This window comes from Microcaecilia unicolor, chromosome 10 (assembly GCF_901765095.1).
Source record: "Microcaecilia unicolor chromosome 10, aMicUni1.1, whole genome shotgun sequence".
In the NCBI taxonomy this organism is placed as follows: Eukaryota; Metazoa; Chordata; class Amphibia; order Gymnophiona; family Siphonopidae; genus Microcaecilia; species Microcaecilia unicolor.
Window position 1 is genome coordinate 102,649,638 of NC_044040.1, and position 21,068 is coordinate 102,670,705.

A 21,068-nucleotide genomic window follows, 5' to 3' on the forward strand; every position below is an offset into this window, starting at 1 on the left:
TTTCGCAGAACGACGGAGCACTTCTGCACCCCAACCTTCAGTCTCTGCCTCTCATGGCCTGGATATTGAGGGCGTAGATTTTGCTTCATTGGGTTTGTCTGAGGGTGTCTCCCGTGTCTTGCTTGCCTCTAGGAAGGATTCCACTAAGAAGAGTTACTTTTTTAAGTGGAGAAGGTTTGTCGTTTGGTGTGAGAGCAAGGCCCTAGAACCTCGCTCCTGCTTGAATACCTTCTACACTTATCAGAGTTGGGTCTCAAGACCAACTCAGTAAGGAATCACCTTAGTTCAATTAGCGCTTACCATCATCGTGTGGAGGGAAAAGACATCTCTGGAGAGCCTTTAGTCGTTCGATTCATGAGAGGTTTGCTTTTGTCAAAGCCCCCTGTCAAGCCTCCTGCAGTGTCATGGGATCTCAACGTCGTCCTCACCCAGCTCATGAAACCTCCTTTTGAGCCTCTGAACTCCTGCCAACTGAAGTATTTGACCTGGAAGGTCATTTTCTTGGTGGCAGTTACTTCAGCTCATAGAGTCATTGAGCTTGAAGCCCTGGTAGCTCATGCTCCTTATACTAAATTTCATCATAACAGAGTAGTCCTCAGCACTCACCCTAAGTTCCTGCCGAAGGTGGTGTCGGAGTTCCATCTTAACCAGTCAATTGTCTTGCCAACATTTTTTCCCAGGCCTCATACCCGCCCTGCTGAACGTCAGTTGCACACATTGGACTGCAAGAGAGCATTGGCTTTCTACCTGGAGCGGACACAGCCCCTTCAGACAGTCCACCCAATTGTTTGTTTCTTTCGACCCCAACAGAAGGGGAGTTGCTGTTGGGAAACGCACCATTTCAAATTGGCTAGCAGATTGCATTTCCTTCATTTACGCCCATGCTGGTCTGACTCTTGAGGGTCATGTCACGGCTCATAGTGTTACAGCCATGGCAGCGTCAGTGGCCCGCTTGAAGTCAGCCACTATTGAAGAGATTTGCAAGGCTGCGACGTGGTCTTCAGTCCACACATTCACATCTCACTACTGCCTTCAGCAGGATACCCGACGCGACAGTCTGTTTGGGCAGTCGGTGCTGCAGAATCTGTTCGAGGTTTAGAATCCAACTCCACCCCCCTAGGCCCATTTTTGTTCTGTTCCAGGCTGCACTCTGTTAGATGTTTTCTTCGTAGGTCAATCTTTGTTATGTCCTCGCCGTTGCGAGGCCCAATTGATCATTGTTCATTGTTTTGAGTGAGCCTGGGAGCTAGGGATACCCCAGTCATGAGAACAAGCAGCCTGCTTGTCCTAGGAGAAAATGAAGATACATACCTGTATCAGGTGTTCTCCCAGGACAGCAGGCTGATTGTTCTCACGTACCCTCCCTCCTCTCCTTTGTAGTTGCGTTTTTTTCCTCATTTCTTTGCTTGTCATTTAACTGAGCGGGAGCAGTCGCGCACGACGGGAAGACGGCCGCTTATGCGCGATGGGTGTGCCCCGCGTGCGGGACCTCCCGCGAGGTTTTCTTCCGGTTTGAGGGGCTGCCGTTCACGTCAACCCAGTCGTGAGAGCAATCAGCCTGCTGTCCTCGGAGAACACCTGCTTACAAGTATGTATCATTCGCTTCCTTCAAACCACTTTGAAGACTAACCTAAAGTCGGTTAATCAAGTATTATTAAACTTGAAAACCTGGATCTCTCTGATTAGTATGTATTATGTATATTTTATTGTAGAATGAGTTGTCTGTGCACATGTTAATGACTGGTTCTCATACACTTTGCATGGTATGTTAACTTCCATAGGTTTCTATTTTTAAACTTATTTGTTATTGTATTTATATTGTTTAATGAACTGTTTTAAACTTATTTACATTTATGGGTGTTTAATGATATTTTATAAATATTATGTTTTTATTTTGATTATTTCTGCAATAATATGTAATTTACTAGTAAAAGAGGCCCGTTTCAGAGCCCCCTCCCTCCCTGGCCAACCCCTTCGTTGTTCTGCCATTGCTCCGCCCCCAACGTCATGACGTTTGACGCGAGGGCGGGGTCCGGAGCGATTCCCCCCCCCCCCCCCGCCTCCCTCCCTGCCAACCCCTTCGTTGTTCTGCCATTGCTCCGCCCTTGAGGGCGGGGCCCGGAGCGATTTTGGTGGCTTCACCACCACGAACCTTCTTGAAGGAAGTCAGGGCTTGGCTTCACTGACGTCAGTGTCCTCAGAACGTTGAGGGTGAGTTTTATTATAGTAGATGTTTAGATGTTGATGTCTATATATTTATTTTTCAGTTTACTTCTTGATGCAGGCCAGGATTAGGTGCAATGTGGCCATGTTGGGCTTTTGATGTACTTTGGAAATATAAGGACTTAATAGTTCTTTATTTTCTTTTGAGCTACATATTTTGTGCTTTGCATTTGCCTGTGGATCCAATCAGCCTCCCCTTTGTTGTTGTTCATAAGGTTAGAGCCATTGTGGCTTCAGTTGCGAATTGATGATTATTTTGTATTCCAAATTCGAGTTGGATTACAGTAAGAGTATATGGCCTAAATTATATAAAGGCCTATAAAATTAAATGATAGAAACTAAAAACAAAATTAGTAATGTAAAATATTAAAATTCTTAAGTTTTGTCCTAATTGACCACTATAGTTGGAAATACTATATGTATTCACCACTAGAACATAATTCAATGACAATGTTAGTTCATTTCCTCCATAGAGGAAACTTGGAGAGCTGCAGTGTGGACTTCAGACCACACATTCACATCTCGCAGGTTTGTGCGTTGTAGACAACTCTATCACCTGAGACAGCCGTAAGCAAGTCAAAACAGGGCCCCTTTTGGGATTTGAGAGTTACAAGGAATTTACAAGTACACTGGGATTTGTAAATAGCATCTTTCCTTGTCATCAAGCAGATGAAGCCATTACGTATGGGTTATGTCCATCAACCAGCAGGGGAGATAGAGAGCACTCAAACTTTCACAGTGCCCTCTTGGCCAGCTAGCTCCACTGCCTCTTCAGTATTCTCTATCTCCCTTAGCAGGGTGGCTGCAGCTTGTTCGAGCTCCAGAAAAATCTGCCGGGAGGTGGTTCCTGGCTTGCCAGTTGTTAACCGGGGTGTTGGAGGCTATAGCAGCTTCACTTTAAAGGCACATAGCTTAGCCCTTTCCCTGCCTTACCCATACCTCTGTGGATGTGGACATATTGCCTTGCTTTCCCTGTCCTTACCCACCAAGCATATAGGTTCGCCCTTTCCCTGCCTTTCCCACTCATCTGAGCCTCCGGAGTCTTCAATACCTCTGCTTTCCTCACAGTGTTAAAAAAAAAAAAATAAGTTGCGTCGCGTTTTTAAACGCAGAGACGCTGGAACAGAGGTTTTTTGACCTGATTTTCAGCAGGATCGTAGTTGTACACTAGATCCTTTGAGGTAAGAGTGTTTTCCAACTCCTCCGGGGTGGGCCCGCGATCGGGGCGATTTTGGCGCGAAACCGCCATCTTGGATTTTACCGCCGTTTTTTGGCGATGGCTGCGGACAATGTAAAGCGCTGTTCTACTTGTGGCAAGAGCAAATCAGCAGCAGGGCTCTGTAAATCGTGCTGTACTGGCGTAGGAGCCGGCCCGAGCATGGCGAGCGATGTTTCTTCCCGCTCTGAGCTGGCAGCGGGCGCCATTTTGCTTACACCGCATGGCGCAGCCTCCGTGGACACGGAGAGACCTGAGCTGGGTGGGGCACCTCGAGATGAGGTTATTTCAGGAGTGGCTAGCACCGGACAGGATTTGGGTGCCCAGGGTGAGATTTTCTCCCCGGATTTTGTGCTTTTGCTGCATAAAGCATACATGATGAAAAGAGCCCTTCCTCAAGGGTCGCCTGAGGCTCCTCTGATTGCCCCCCCCCCCCCCCCCCCCCCCCGATGGATTCTGGCCTGGGACTGCCCAGTGAGACTTTTTTCCTGGATGCTTGGCCTAAAGATAAGCGCAGAAGGGATAATTCCCCTTCAGATTGTGGTGCACCTTTCCCCCCCCCCCCCCCCCCCCCCCCCCCCCCCCGTGGTCGGGGTGTGAGGATTCGGAGAACTCTGACAGATGTTCTTGGTCTGAGGAACCAGAGTCCGGTGCGGATTTACCACAGGATCTGGATGATCCCTCCGCGGTGAGGATTTTCCACCGTGATGAGCTGCCAGCGCTTATTTCAGATCCCTGCAGGCCCTCTCGATTGAAGATCCTGACAGTGGCATGGCCTCCTCGGGTAATCCCAGGATGGCTAGTACCAAAAAAGCTGCTCGGGCCTTCCCTTTGCATGACTCCATCCTAGAGCTTGTTTCGGCTCAGTGGGCTGACCCCGAGGGACCTTTGAGAGTTTCCAGGGCTATGGGGGTTATACCCTCTGCGTGAGGGACTTATGGCTCGTTTTCAAATGCCTACAGTGGATGCTCTAGTCACTGCGGTGACAAAGAGAACTAACCTCCCTGTTGAAGGAGGTGTTGCCCTGAAGGATGTTCAAGACCGTAGGCTGGAAACAGCATTGAAACGGTCCTTTGAAATTGCAGGTCTCACTGTTCGGGCGTCTGCATGCAGCTGTTATGCTGTGAGAGCCTGCCTAGCTTAGCTGCAACAGGCAGTGGCTGAGCCCGGAGATGGAGCGGAGCCCTTCTTGGATGTGGCTCCGCGGATGGAGGTGGCCTTGTCCTTTCTGGCTGATGCCCTTTATGACCTTGTCAGAGCTTCGGCTAAACAAATGGCAGTAGCAGTGGCAGCTCGCTGTCGTCTGTGGCTACGACACTGGGCAGCGGACATGGCCTCTAAGCAAAGGTTGGTGAAGTTGCCTTTTCAAGGACTTCTCCTATTTGGTGAGGAGTTGGAGAAAATTGTGAAAGGCCTGGGTAATCCAAAACCCCAGCGCTTGCCCAAAGATAGGCAGAGGCCAGGCGGTCCACTCCTCGTACAGACCTCGCTTCCGTGAAGCTAGAAGGTACCGCCCGGGGTGTTCTGCTGGGTTCACTTCACGTGCCCGTGGTCAGCAGAGGAACTCCTTTCGCTCGGACAAGCGTTCCGCAGCCGGTGGCTCAAGACCAGGAGTTCAGGGGCGACCCTCTCAATGATGGTGCGCCGGCCCTCTCCTCGATGCCTGTCATCGGAGGACGGCTTTCCCTCTTTGTCGAGGAGTGGGCCAAGCTTTCCTCAGATCAGTGGGTTCTGGACCTGATCAGAGATGGATACAGAATAGAATTCAACGCCCCAGTAAGAGACGTGTTTGTGGAGTCCCGATGCGGTTCTGCCGTCAAACGGGCGGCGGTGGAGGAGACTTTACAAGGTCTGATTCAGTTAGGGGCAGTGACCCCGGTGCCTCCCGCCGAGCAAGGCTGCGGCCGATACTCCATCTACTTTGTGGTGCCGCGAAAAGGTGGGTCTTTTCGCCCTATTCTGGACTTAAAAGAAGTGAACAAGTCCCTGAGTGTGGCATTTCCACATGGAATCCCTGCGCTCCGTCATTGCGGCGGTTCAGCCAGGAGAGTTTCTCACGTCTCTAGACCTGAAAGAAGCTTACTTGCACATACCGATTTGGCCCCCGCACCAGAAGTTTCTGAGGTTTGCAGTGTTGGGAAAACATTTCCAGTTCAGGGCCTTGCCTTTTGGCCTCGCCACAGCTCCCCGAACCTTTTCGAAGGTAATGGTGGTAGTAGCTGCTTTTCTCAGGCGAGAAGGTATCAGGGTTCACCCGTACCTAGACGACTGGCTCATCAGAGCAGACTCTGCAACAGAGAGCTTACAAGCTACAGCCAGAGTGGTCTCAGTACTGCAATCTCTAGGCTGGGTCGTCAATATGGCCAAAAGTCACCTGTCCCCTTCAAAATCTCTAGAGTTTTTTGGGGCCAGGTTCAACACAGTCTTGGGCTATGTGTTCCTACCCGAGCTAAGGCGGTGCAAGCTTCAGAATCAGGTCCGTCTGCTCCTGAGGATGCCCCGCCCGCGAGCTTGGGACATTGTCCAGCTGCTGGGATCGATGACAGCCACGATGGAAGTGGTACCCTGGGCGAGAGCGCACCTGAGACCTCTACAGTATTAAATGATAATTGGAACAAGGTGCAGTGCGCTGTAGTAAAAACGTATGAAACAATACAAAATAAACACTACAGCCTGAATAATTAGTGTTGTGTTGGTGTTGGCAGAGAAAAAGCCCTCAGAAACCGCTGGCAAAAAATGTCTGCGGTTTGGTGCAAGGTTATGTTTGATTCAATTCATAGCTCTTGCAGCGTTTCTATCATTGGGCAAAAAACTCTGTGAACCACGGGGCTATATTTACAAGCCTCAAATGAAAATAAGGCTGACTAACAGCAATGATTTTTAAATCGTCCGGTCCCACTAATGACCCGAAACGCATCAGCAAATCAGCAAAAAAAAGGACTTAGCTTTTGGAACTGAAATCAAGCACTCGTCTTTTTCCGTTCAACGGGGATCACCGTTTCACCTAAGAACGCGGCTTCATCAGGAACGGAGTGCTAGTATGCTGAAATCTGAAACACAAATTGCATGTAGTCATAAATGTTATCAAAAAAATGTAAAACACAAAGAAAATCACACCATGAACAGGCGTACTGAGTTGAAGGCACAAACTCTATCAAAATGGCGCCTCGGCGTTCGCGCTCAAACAGCTGATTGAAATACTTTCATCATCATGACGTATAAAACGTCAGTAGAAATTGAACCAATCGATTGAATTGTTCAGCCCATTGGGCTCTAAAGTAGTATACTGTCTGACGTGCCCTTGTAACAAAAAATACATAGGGATGACCACGAGACCTTTAAAGGTTAGAATTCTTGAACATCGGTCTAATCTCAGAAGGTCAGCGATCAAGGAACCTATTGTTGAGCATTGTATTCAGTATAAACACAAATTTGAGGATCTACAATGCGTTGCAATTGACTGGATCAAATTGTCACATCGAGGTGGCAACCGCAAGCTAATACTAGCAAGGAAAGAAGCGAAGTTGATTTTTGAATGGGGCACTTTAGAGCCCAATGGGCTGAACAATTCAATCGATTGGTTCAATTTCTACTGACGTTTTATACGTCATGATGATGAAAGTATTTCAATCAGCTGTTTGAGCGCGAACGCCGAGGCGCCATTTTGATAGAGTTTGTGCCTTCAACTCAGTACGCCTGTTCATGGTGTGATTTTCTTTGTGTTTTACATTTTTTTGATAACATTTATGACTACATGCAATTTGTGTTTCAGATTTCAGCATACTAGCACTCCGTTCCTGATGAAGCCGCGTTCTTAGGTGAAACGGTGATCCCCGTTGAACGGAAAAAGACGAGTGCTTGATTTCAGTTCCAAAAGCTAAGTCCTTTTTTTGCTGATTTGCTGATGCGTTTCGGGTCATTAGTGGGACCGGACGATTTAAAAATCATTGCTGTTAGTCAGCCTTATTTTCATTTGAGGCTTATAAATATAGCCCCGTGGTTCACAGAGTTTTTTGCCCAATGATAGAAACGCTGCAAGAGCTATGAATTGAATCAAACATAACCTTGCACCAAACCGCAGACATTTTTTGCCAGCGGTTTCTGAGGGCTTTTTCTCTGCCAACACCAACACAACACTAATTATTCAGGCTGTAGTGTTTATTTTGTATTACCTCTACAGTATTCTCTACTCCGGAGATGGTCTCCTATTTCTCAGGATTACCAATGCAGACTTACTTGGCTCCCTGCGGCCCGTCTCAGCATGGAGTGGTGGCTCTCAGACAGCATGCTGCGGCGAGGAATGCCGCTGACGCTCCCCGTTTGGTGCCTAGTGGTAACAGATGCCAGCCTGAAGGGCTGGGGCGCACACTGCAAGGGGAAGCATGCCCAGGGTCTATGGACACCCGAGGAGTCGGAGTGGTCCTTCAACCGCCTAGAGTTGAAAGCGGTGTTTCAGGCGCTTCTGGCCTTTCAAGTGACCCTGGAAGGATTGGCTGTCAGAGTGATGTCGGACAACACGACAACGGTGGCCTATATAAATCGACAAGGCGGAACAAGGTGCAGAGCACTAGCCGCGCAGGCCGAACTGATTTGCCACTGGGCCGAGCTGCATTGTCAGTGTCTGTCGGCAGCTCATATTGCAGGTCAGAGCAATGTGCGGGCCGATTATCTGAGCAGGCATCAGATCGATCCAGCAGAATGGAATCTGGCAGACGAAGTATTCCTGCAGATCTGTGCCAAATGGGGCAAGCCCGTGATGGATCTAATGGCGACAAGTGCCAATACCAAAGTCCCGTGCTTCTTCAGCAGACGGAGAGATCCTCGCTCGGCGGGGTTGGATGCCTTGGCTCAACCCTGGCCTCCGGGTCTACTTTATGTGTTTCCCCCATGGCCCTTGATAGGGCGCCTGCTCTTGCGGATTCGGCTGCACCCAGGAGAAGTGGTCCTCATCGCCCGGGATTGGCCAAGGAGACCTTGGTATGCAGACCTCCGACAGATGCTCCTGGAGGCTCCTCTGCCGTTACCTCTGGTACCGAACCTGTTGACTCAGGGACCGGTAGCCATGGAGGACGCCGGCCGCTTTGGTCTTACGGCATGGCTATTGAGAGGGCGCAATTGAGGGATAAAGGTTATTCCAATAAAGTTATTTCCACTCTCCTGCAAGCCCGCAAGCGGTCCACTTCCGTGGCTTATGCCAGGATTTTGGTGCCTGTTTGAGTCTTGGTGTACTTCCAGAGCCATTGCTCCAATGCGGGCTCCTGTCTCGCCGATTCTTGACTTTTTGCAGGAAGGTGTACAAAAAGGCTTGGCCTATAATTCCCTGCGGGTGCAGGTGGCAGCGTTGGCCTCCCTTCGTGGTAAGGTGGAAGGCGTGTCTTTGGCTGCTCACCCAGATGTGGCACGGTTTCTTAGAGGGGTGCTTCGGCTCCGACCTCCAGTGCGAGCACCCTGTCCAGCTTGGAACCTGGGGCTAGTTTTGAAAACCCTGCAGGCATCTCCTTTTGAGCCGCTTCGGCGAGCATCGGAGAAAGATTTGACACTGAAGGCCGTTTTTCTGGTGGCCATTACCTCGGCGAGACAGGTGTCAGAGCTCCAGGCGCTGTCCTGTAGAGACCCATTTCTGCAATTTTCAGAGTCCGGAGTCACGGTTCAGACCGTGCCTTCCTTTATGCCTAAGGTGGTTTCAGCCTTTCACCTAAACCAGCCTATTTTCTTGCCCTCTTTTTCAGAGGAAGAGTTTCCAGAATCTTTTGGGCAGCTGCACCTTTTGGATGTGCGCAGGACTCTGCTGCAGTATCTGCGAGTTACTAACTCTTTCAGGACTTCTGATCATCTGTTTGTTTTGCTATCCGGTTCTCGCAGAGGGTCTCCAGCGTCTAAAGCCACTATTGCCCGCTGGCTCAAAGAAACTATCTTTTCAGCTTATCTGCTGGCCGGCAGGGTTCCGCCTGTAGCCTTTAAGGCACATTCTACTAGAGCGATTTCTTCCTCTTGGGCTGAAACTGGAGCACTCTCTCTTCAAGAGATATGCAGTGCAGCAACATGGGCTTCTAAGCTCTCCTTTGCCCGACATTACAGGCTGGATGTGGCTGCCAGGAGGGATGCGCGTTTTGGTGCACAAGTGCTAGCACGTGGTGTGGCTTGTTCCCACCCTATCTAGGGATTGCTTTGTTACATCCCATACGTAATGGCTTCATCTGCTTGATGACAAGGAAGGGAAAATTAGGTTCTTACCTTGGTAATTTTCTTTCCTTTAGTCATAGCAGATGAAGCCATGAGCCCTCCCTGTATGATTGTCTGTATGCTGTGAATCTGTTTTTCAGGTTCTGTTCTAATTTCCTGAAGTTCCTTCCTTGGGAGAAAGTTGGAAAACAATCTTCAGGATTCATGTTCAGTTTAAATTTAGGAGGATATGTTCATTCCCTCCAGCATGTTTTTTTTGGAGGATGTGTTGATTCTCTCCAGGAGGCGCGTGTGTTCCCCTCCAGTTCTATAAATAGGAGGATGAGTTCATTCCCTCCAGTATGTTGGGAGGATGTGTGATTCCCTCCAGGAGGCGCGTGTGTTCCCCTCCACTTATACAATAAGGAGGATGAGTTTATTCCCTCCAGGAGGATGTGCATTCCCTCCTTTATGAGTTCATGCCCTTGTGATGGGCCATCGTTCGCTGTGAGGAAAGCTCTTGTGATTCCCATTGCGGTTTGCCATACTGCTTTGGAAGCTTCAAATACTGAAGAGGCAGTGGAGCTAGCTGGCCAAGAGGGCACTGTGAAAGTTTGAGTGCTCTCTATCTCCCCTGCTGGTTGATGGACATAACCCATACGTAATGGCTTCATCTGCTATGACTAAAGGAAAGAAAATTACCAAGGTAAGAACCTAATTTTCCCATTGGATTTTGGCTGGAGTGAGATTTCTCCAGTATTGTCAAGTTCAGTGTATTTTTTTGTTTTGAACTGTGGCTAGTTCACCCCTTGCGGTTCTCTGTTACCCATGGTGAATTTCATTGATTATATATAGAGGTAGAATTTTTGTAGACCTTTGATTGTGCTTTAGGAAGCATATGATGGTTAAGTTCTAGCTACTACTTGTTTGATTTATTTTTTTCTCCGTCTTAGATTAGTTGTAATTTTTCAGTACAGTTGGAGAATTGAATTACTTTGGGATTTGGGAAGAATAGGAACCACTGTGGTGACTATTTTAATAGCAGTATACATCTCTTTGTATTTTGGCATGTTGAGTCTGCTCTGTTCCCATGCTATATTTAATGTGATTTCAATTATCCCCAATATTGATAGGATAAATGTAACGAGCATGCTATGGAGGTAAAGTTCCTAGATGTAATCAAGGTCTACTTTATTGAGCTGCTGGTTTAGGAATCAACAAGAGAGAGAGAGAGCAATTTTAGATCCAGTCTTTAATGGAAAAAATGATCTGGTGCAAGAGGTAATGTTCTCGGGCCACTTGATAAGACTGGTTATAATATCAAATTTGATTTAATAACTGGAGTAAGTACACCCAGGCAATCTAATATGTTAGGAGATCTGAAAAGGAGACTTAGATAAGATTAGGAAAATGATTTAAAAAAAATAACATTAGAGGAGCAACTGCAAAGGCCAAAAATTTATGTCGGGTATGGATATTGTTTAAAAGTCACAAATAATGAGGGCTGTACATTTTGTATTAATGCAATTAACATGTTAAAATTTGAACTCTCTCTAATAATTTTAATACGTTAATCACATTTTCCTTGTCATCAACAGCAGATGAATTTATTAACTGATGGGTTGTATCCGCCTACCAGCAGGTGGAGATAGAGAACACTGAAAGCACATGATGTTCCTGGACACCCAGCCTCCCTCTGCCTTCAGTATATCTCTATCTCCCAGCAGGTGTGGACGTTGCTTTCTGAGCTCCTGGATTTCTGCCTGGGGTGGCTTCTCTGCTTTGCCAGTAGAGCAGGGGGGTGTTGTGGCTTGTTGTGTCCACTTTAAAGGCATACATGGTTTTCCCTGTCCCTGCCTTACCCCATTCCCCCTCCTCCCTGATTCCCTCTGTGGCTGCCTACCTCCAACATTTCTCACAGTATTAAGAAAAAAAAAAAGAGGCTTGCTTTTAACAGCGCAGCAACTTCTGAGGGTTTCTCCAGCGCTCCTGGAACTTTGCAGCCTGACCGGAGCTCATTTGACTCTGTCTTCAGAAGTGTGGAGAGTGGTGCCCAGCTCCTCCGGGGAGATTCCCGCTGACAGCATTCCTGTGCGGGGTAAGTATTGGTGCGATGCCGCCATTTTGATTCTATTTTCCGCCGAAGAAGGCCGATGGCTGCTGAAGCGGTTAAGCCCTGCTTCCGATGTGGAAAACGCAGGACAGCAGCGGGGCTTTGCAGCACGTGCTGCTTAGACACTAATGCTGGCACCAGCATGGCTGGCGGTGATTCTTCCCGCCCGATAGAGTTTGCAGCGGGCGCCATTTTGGTTGTGCCGCGTGACTTGACCCTCGCTGTGGCTGAGGAGTCTGTGTGCAGGGGGACACCTCTCCTCTTGGTTTCTAGAGAGGCTCATGCCTCTGTGTCCCCTAATATAGGAGCGGATGGTCAGGGTGCGTTTTTTGCCCCAGAATTTGTGCTGCTGATGCATAGGGCCTTTATGTTAAAAATAGCCCTGTCTGAGCCTTCTGAAAATTTTCTGCGGGCTGCATTGCCTCCAGGTTTTGAAAGCCCAACGTCTGCTGGAGACTTTATCTCTTCCCCCGAGCTCCTGGCTGAGGCTAAACGCAGATGAGTGGCCACACCGTCTGAGGTTGCTTCTCCATCACCCCTTTCTCCCCCGTTGTCTGGTTTCGGGGATTCTGGTGGGTCTGGCAGGCCCTCACGGACTCATGATCCAGAGGAGGGTAACTGCTTGCCACAGGATTTGTATAACCCTAAAGCGGTACGAATTTTCCACCGTGACGAGCTGCCAGCTCTCATTTCTGATGCCTTACAGGCCCTCAGTATTGATGATCCTGACGTGGCCACAGCCTCTTTGATTAACCCTAAAATGGCCAGTACTAGAAAGCCTTCTCGGGCTTTTCTGGTGCATGACTCCATCCAAGAGCTTATTACAGCTCAATGGTCTGAACCTAATGGCCCCTTGAAAGTGGCTAGGGCTATGTGTCACCTTTACCCTGTGGGTGAATCCCACTTGTCCCTCTTTGGGATGCCTAAGGTGGACGCATTGGTCACTTCGATGACTAAGAAAACTACTCTCCCTGTGAAGGGAGGAGTCGCATTTAAGGATATGCAGGACCGGTGGCTGGAATCCGCCTTGAAGCGGTCCATTGAAATCTCGGCCCTCTCCTTAAGGGCAGCTATTTGCAGTTCCTATGCAGCACGGGCTTGCCTTTCCTGGCAACAGCAGGCGTTCGAACAGCCCACGGATGGAGCGGGTTCCCTCTCTGAGGTCGCCCCGCATATGGAGTCTGCCCTGGCCTTTTTGGCTGATGCCCTTTATGATCTGGTCAGAGCATCTGCTAAACAGATGTCTTTAGCTGTTTCTGCTTGCCGCCTTCTCTGGCTTCATCATTGGGTGGCTGATATGGCCTCTAAACAAAGGCTGGTGAGGTTACCCTTTCGGGGGCCTCTTTTTATTTGGGGAAGAATTGGAGAAGATCGGCAAGGACCTAGGGAACTCTAAATCCCAATGGTTGCCTGAGGATAGGCTGAAGCCTTATTCGAAGAACCCTTCCTTTCCCCCCTCTTCTACGTTTTCGAGAGGCTCGAAGACACCGCCCTGGGGGTTCGGCGGGGTTTTTACAACATTCCCGCTTTCAGCAGAGGAACTCTTTTCGTACGGACAGGCGGTCTGCGATGTCCGGTCAACGCCTAGGAGTTCAGGGGCGTCCTCCACAATAATGGGACGCCGGTCTACTCTTCAGTTCCCGCAGTAGGGGGTCGCCTCTCCCTCTTTCTCGAGGAGTGGACCAAGATTACTTCTGATCAATGGGTCCTGGACCTGATCAGAGAAGGGTACCGGTTGGAATTTGCTACTCCGGTTGGAGACGCCTTTTTAGAGTCCCGATGCGGCACTGCCGTCAAACAGGCAGCGGGCGAGGAGACCTTGCAGTCACTACTGAAGCTCAGAGCGGTGATTCTGGTTCCTCACGCCGAACGTGGCTGTAGCCGCTACTCCATTTTTTTTGTGGTGCCTGGAAAAGGCGGGTCTTTCAGACCGATCCTCGACTTACGCAGAATCAACGAGGTCTTAAGAGTGCGACTGTTCCGCATGGAAACCTTGTGTTCCGTCATTGTGGCGTTACAGCCAGGGGAGTTTCTCACGTCTCTGGTCCTCAAGGAAGCGTATTTGTATATTCGTCTGGCCCCTACATCAGCGGTTCCTGCGGTTTGCGGTGTTGAGCCGACATTTCCAGTTTCGCACCTTGCCTTTTGGCCTGGTAACTGCAACTCGCACCTTTTCCAAGATGATGGTAGTGGTGGTCACCTTTCTCAGGCGAGAGGGTATCAAAGTTCACCCTTATCTCGACGACTGGCTCATCAGGGCGGATTCGGTGAACGTAAACCGACTTGCCACAACCAGAGTTATTTCTTCAGACTCTGGGCTGAGTGGTCAGTATGCCCAAAAGTCACCTGAGCCCCCTCTCAGTCTCTCGAGCATTTCGGGGTCCGGTTTGACACGGCCTCGGGGTTCGTCTTTCTCCCCGATAACAGTCGCCTCAAGCTTCAGAATCAGGTCCGACTGCTCCTGCGAAGAGAGCACACATGAGACTCCTGCAACTTTCCCTGCTGAAGCGATGGTCTCCGATTTTCCAGGAATACCAACGCAGGCTTCCGTGGTTCCCTGCGGCCCCGCAGCATGAATTGATGGCTCTCCAACATCATGCTACGATGAGGGATGCCGCTGGCTCTCCCCTCTTGGCGCCTAGTGATAACAGATGCCAGCCTATCAGGCTGGGGAGAACATTTCCTGGGACACTATGCTCAGGGTCTGTGGATAACCTTGGAAGCGGGGGCAGTCCATCAATCGCTTGGAGCTGAAAGCGATATTCCAAGCTCTTCTGGCCTTCCACAGGACTCTGGCGGGTCTCCCAGTCCGAGTTCTTTCAGACAACACAACAGCGGTGGCCTACATCAATCGTCAGAGCGGCACTCTGTGCAGAGCCCTAGCCACGGAGGCGTCTGAGATTTTCCACTGGGCCGAGCGCCACCGGGAGCTGCTGTCTGCGGCTCACATTGCCGGTTAAGTAACGTGCAAGCCGATTTCCTCAGCAGGCATCAACTCGACCCGGCGGAATGGGAACTTGCCGAGGAAGTTTTTCTTCAGTTTTGTGCCAAATGGGGGATTCCAGGATTGGATCTCATGGCGTCTAGTGCAAACGCCAAAGTCCTTTGCTTCTTCAGCAGAAGAAGAGACCCTCGCGCTGCAGGGTCGGATGCACTGGCTCAACCTTGGTCTTCGGGCCTCCTGTACGTGTTCCCTCTGTGTCCCTTGATAGGCGGGTTCTGCTTCGAATTCGCCTGCACCAAGGATTAGTGATTCTCATCGCCCGTGGTACGTGGACCTCGGGCGAATGCTGGTGGAGGCTCCGATTCCTTTGCTTCTAGTTCCGAACTTGTAAGTTCAGGGTCCGTTGACTATGGAAGATCCTTGCTGCTTTGGTTTTATAGCCTGGCTCTTGAGAGGGCGCAATTGAGGGACATTCTAATAAGGTTATTGTCACGCTCTTTTGGGCTCGCACGCGGTCTACCTCTGCGACTTTATGCTCGGATCTGGCACATTTTTGAGGTGTGATGTACTCCAAGGCTATCTTGCCCACTCTGGCGTCAGTCTCGCTTTTGCTGGACTTTTTGCAGGACGGGTTACAAAATGGCCTGGCCTACAATTCTCTTCGAGTTCAAGTGGCAGCGTTGGCCTGCTTCCGGGGGAAAGTCTCCGGCTTGTCCCTTGCTGCTCATCCGGATATTGTCCGATTTCTCAGCAGGGCGCTTCGTCTCCGTCCTCTCTTGCGGTCGTCCCTTCCTGCTTGGAATCTGGGGCTCGTGTTGAAGGCGCTCCAGCGGTTTCCGTTTGAGCCTCTTAAATGGGTTTCTGAGAAGGATGTGACTCTCTAGACAGTTTTTTTTTAGTGGCAATGACGTTGTCAAGAAGAGTGTCTGAGCTTCAGGCTCTTTTCTGTTGGGATCCTTTTCTACAGTTCTTGGAATCCGGGGTAACTGTTAGTATGGTGCCTTCCTTTCTGCCTAAGGTGGTTTCAGCTTTTCACCTGAACCAGCCCATTTTTCTTCCTTCCTTTTGTAAGGAGGAGTTTCCGGACTCCTTTGGGCAATTGCGCCTTTTGGATGACCGCAGGGCTCTGCAGCAGTATCTACAGATGTCAAATGAGTTTAGGAATTCTGATCATTTATTTGTTCTGTTGGCAGGTCTCCGACGGGGGTTTCCGGCGTCTAAGGTCTCTATAGCCTGCTGGCTTAAGGAACTCATTTTTTCTGCTTATCTGCTTTCAGGGCGGTCGCCGCCTGGAGCGTTTAAAACGCTTTCTACGAGGTGTTAATATGTGTTACAACTTGAGACCCCTCCACTGGAATAGTGGTGGGCCGAGCTCTATAGCCTAGACTGCTGAAAAGCACTGACTAGGCCTGAAAATCTGATGATGGCCTTGCAGCTGAGTGCCTGCGGAAGCAGGACCGCTTTGCAATTCTTATTAGGATCTGGTGTGACATTCAAATACAGTGTAAGGGCCAAAATGGAGGAATTAATGGCTAAAATAGTAAGAAGTTAGGTTCATAAAATGGAGTCTGCTTTTGTAAAGATGGCGTCCTGTTCATGAGATATGAATACTAATCTCTGTATGTTAGGAAACTTGTTTACAACTCAGGAAGTTACAGTTATGAAGAAATAGGTGAAAGGAGGGAGAGGTGGGTTCTGAGATGCGATTGAGCAAACTGTCAGAAAGTATGATTCACATATGAAAAAAATTGTGTGCCCATTGAGTTGAATGGGCAGAAGAGAGTATTTAAGATCTGCAAATCTAGGCGGAGTTTGGAATTTTCCCCAACTCTACCCAGAGGGCAGAACTACGGTCGGTTAACCTAAGATCTTGACTGATGAGTGTGCCAGATTGATTGAAGTTCCAAGTGGTGAGAATAAAGATTATTTCTAACACTTATCCTCCTAGTCTGTGCCTACATTTCTTGACTGCATACCTATTTCTGTGAACACACCTACATAAATTATTCCCTGTAGTATACATATAAGCAAGGAAACTCCTGCACATTAGTGCATTATGTGGGAGAATAGATGCCCAGAGATAGACACTAGGAATCAGAAAGCCGAGGTCCTAGATATCAGACTTAAATTAAGCCTTCTGAAACCCACTCTTCACCCCCGTGGGCACGGGTCCCCCGGAGGTCTAGAGAGGGGTAATTAAAACAGAGGGCAATGTCCTCTTCGTGGGCTGAAAGGGGTGTCTTTTCTCTTCAAGAGATCTCTTGTGCGGCTGCCTGGGCTTCGCATCTCTCTTTTGTGCGGAATTACAGGCTGGATGTGGCAGCGTGGCAGGATGCGCATTTTGGAGTGCAAGTGCTTGCTCGTGGAGTTGCCTGTTCCCACCCTATTGAGGGAGTGCTTTGATACATCCCATCAGTTAATGGATTCATCTGCTTTTGATGATAAGGAAGGGAAAATTACATTCTTACCTTGATAATTTTCTTTCCTTTAGTCACAGCAGATGTATCCATGATCCCTCCCTGTCTGACCTTAGTTTTTGTACAAGTGTTGCATACAGACATTGTGTCTCATCAGGAGTACTTGAAGACAAGCTATCAGAATTACTACATACTGTTTTTATTGCAGGAGGTTGATAACGTCCCTCCTTGTTCTCTGTGAGGAAAGTTTATGTTATTTTGCCTTTCTTAGTCACTCTGCTTTGGAAATTTCATATACTGAAGGCAGAAGGGGGCTGGGTGTCCAAGAACACCATGTGCTTTCAGTGTTCTCTATCTCCACCTGCTGGTAGGCGGATATAACCCATCAGTTAATAGATTTATCTGCTGTGACTAAAGGAAAGAAACTTATCAAAGTAAGAACCTAATTTTCCCACACTCTCTGCCCTGCTACTTGTCTCTACCTGTCCCCTCTTCTGTCAGCTTTGTCCTTCTCTCCTGCTTCTGCCACGCTGCCACCCAATCTCCTTTTGCACACACAACTCTGGTATCTCCCTCCCAGCTTGCCTTTAATGTCTGCAGCATTCAACCTCCTTAGTAGTAATAGATGCACGCTGCTTCTTTCAAGCTGCGAGCACTCCCTCTGTAGCTCCCACCTTCTCTGATAGAACTTCCTGTTTCCTGTGGCGGGACGCTACAGAGGGAAGGGCTCCCGGCTAGAGACATCAAGCGACAGTAAAGGCAAGCAGGGAGGGTTGGGGAGAGTCAGATGCCTGAGTGCAGGGGATTGAAGAGAGGCAGAGAAAGATGCTGGGACCCACGGGAGAAAAATTGAGACCATGTGGTGGCTAGAGAAAACTGAGAGACTGTGGGGTGGCTGTTGGTGGGAAGGAGAGTATGAGATGCCAGCGTGTAGGCAAAGGAGAGGGGAGATGCGGCCAGGCAAAGATGCTAGGATCTGAAATAGGGGATGGGATAAACAAACAAGAGAGATTGTGCCCATGCAGGGAAGGGGAAGGGAAGGGAGTAGTGCCCTTAGAGAGGGGAAGCGAAGAAAGAAGAGAGGAGATGGTGCCCATGGAGGGAAGGAGGGAAAGGAAGCAGAAGGGAAGAGGAGATGGTGCTCATGGACGGGAGGTTAAGGGAAGAGAATATATGAAAATGAAACAGATTTCAGCAGGAAGAGAAGTGGAAGAAAGTTGAACTTGAAAGATGAATATAGAGAAGTGAAGAAGAGAGAAATTAAATAATGAATGTATAGGATGCCTTGGAAACAGTTCAGAGTATAGAGGGAACAAGTGATTAGAAAAATAAAATCACCAAAGGTAAGAAAAAGTTTTATTTTCAGTTTATTATTTGAAATATGTTAGTTTTGAGAGTTTACATCCTTGTATATTTTTCACTGTATAGCAGAAAATGTGAGGTGGGCCCTTTGTTGCAATCAGTCAAACAATTAAAAATGTTAATCACTCTTAATCATGTGGTTGAGCCTTTTAATCAATGTTTAACCCTAAAGATAATCAAAAAATAGTCTGTATAGTCCTTGCAGCCGGTGAGACTCATTACGAATTAATTAAAAAAATGGTCTCAAAGCTCCCAAAGCCTGCTTCAATCATGCAATGGCTTATTTCAAAGAGTCCCAAATACTATCAAAGGAATGGGAGAAAAGCTCAAAAAAGGAGAGAAAAATCCCATTCCAAAAAAACAGGCAAGCAACTATGAACTAAACCTTAACACACAGTTGCAAGGACTTTTCAGTTCAAAATACTAAACATTCTAAACAAAAACATGCTTAGAAAAAAACTCTCGAGGAAATCACTTAGCTGTAGCCCCAGCATCCAAAATCAGCAGCGGTCCAAAAAGTCTTCCTTCAAACCAGTGTTTGTAATCCAAATCAAAGCGGTCCAGATGTAGAAGTCATCCTCAACAAGTGAATGTTTCGCCTAACTGCTGCGTCAGAAGGCAAGAACTGAATTCATAGAAGGCAACAAGATGGCTCCCTAAAAAGATTTCCAACAGACTCCAAGGTCCTCCAATCAGCTGTCACTGAAGACGTCATTTCCTATTATTTGAAAAATGCCAGCCGTTCTACTAAGCAATTCAAACATTCCAGTTCAGTAGTATTAAATGCAACAACTTTTTAATATCCCCACCTCTAATTGAATCAATTGTTCAGTAACAGTACATTGTAAATCCTTAAATTCATGATGAAATTGAATGTAATGATGCACCATCGGTGCTTCCAACTTTCTTAAAGAGACACAAGACCGATGTTCAATCATGCGTGTTCAAAATGGTTGAGAGGTTTGACCAATATGCACCAGGTCATAAGGGCAATGAATCAAATAAATAACATTACATGAAGAATAGGAGGTGGAGCCTCTCGGACCCACCACCCAAGTCCTTGTGTCCAAAACAAAACTGATACCTTCAACTGTATTTTCACAGATCAAACAGCCTGCACATCTTCTAAGCCTTAAGTAGAGGAACCCTCCACAGTTGACCTAAAATCAAGCTTGCACAGTCTATCAGCCAAATTTCCATATCTAGCATTAAAAAAAAATCATACAGCGATTGTCAATCAATCATGCACTGCAAGGATGCCCCAATGTGTTTTAGTAATTGCTGCAATCTTAGAAGACAAATTTGAGTATTTCAAAATACATACTGAGGTAGAATCAAGACTGATCCTTTGAATATGGTATTCCAAAGAACTCATTAAGTTTTGTTAATGATCTGATGGGGATAACCTCGTTCATTAAACTTTTGTTTTAACTCAGAAGCTGCCCCGTGGTACTACTGATCCGACGATATCTTAGAAATTAAGAGGCAGATTGTTTTTAATGTATTTAGGGTGCATACTTTCATATCTTAATAAAGTATTATGATCTGTAAGATTAATTTATACTGTTGTCCAAATCTCATCCTGTTGTAACCAAATTTTCACATCCCGATAAGAAATTTCATTTTCGTCATGAGCACATTCAAACTTAATAGTAGGATGACAAGCATTAAGTTCCTACACAAAATTTTTCAGTTCTTGCATTTGCGCAAGGTCTGCTAAGACCTGTGATGTTTAACATATTTATAAAAGATCTGATTAAAGGATCAACTAGTGAAGTAATCAGATTCAAATTGAAATATAAAGGATTGAAGGAACTTTCTAACAAAAAAATTAGGAGAGTGGAACACACACCCAGTGACTGTGGAGCGAGGTTCATTACTGTTGTGGTATACGCAAAACTTATTTTTTTCCAAATGTTTTAGGACAGCCAGCCTCGTGATGCATGAGGCAGCCGGAGACCTGTGAAGTTTAAAAGGTGTGTGGGGGGGGGGGCAGGGAGGTAAAGTGCTCTTGGGTGTTTTCTTTACTATAATTTTATGGAGTTCCTTTTCCCTTTTTTTTTTTAAAGTTTGTATTTAATTGTAACTCACTCTAACTTTGTGAAAGGGTTGTATATCAAGTTTTATAAACTATAAACAAAACTTTGAAGACGTTCCTGAGTGAAACATAGTAGCAGAAAACTTCCTTTCCAATGAGCTCTCCTCGGTTCTCTTTTCTCTACCCCTGAACTGTTTCACCACTTCCCAAACTGCCTTCACCTCCCAAACTTCAGTACCCCCAAGAACTACCTCATCAAATTGCCCACAGTTACCTCCTTCCATCCCAATTTCCTCACAACTACCTATCTTATCCCCAACTAACCACTCATTCCCCACACGCTCTTAGTTCCTTACAAATACTTCACCTCCAAAACTAACCCTCCCTTCTAATTTAGATCCACGTACAGCACATCTATGCACACATGGAGGGTTAGAAAGAAATCCATGAGTCATGCTGTGAATGCTTTACCTGCTTATTTATGTTGAAAGATGACTCTTAGGGATTCCGCTTGTGTTCTGATCATCCTGCTTGTTGACATAAAACAAAGTTACTTACCTATAGCAAGGGTTCTCTATAAACCAGATAATCAG

At 47.5% G+C, this 21,068-nt stretch overlaps 1 protein-coding gene across 1 annotated transcript in view; it reads left to right on the top strand.

The window, feature by feature from the left end:
* NUP205 (nucleoporin 205) overlaps positions 1 to 21,068 on the top strand; it is a 1,281,456-nt gene that overhangs the window by 701,609 nt on the left and 558,779 nt on the right. The window lies entirely within an intron of this gene.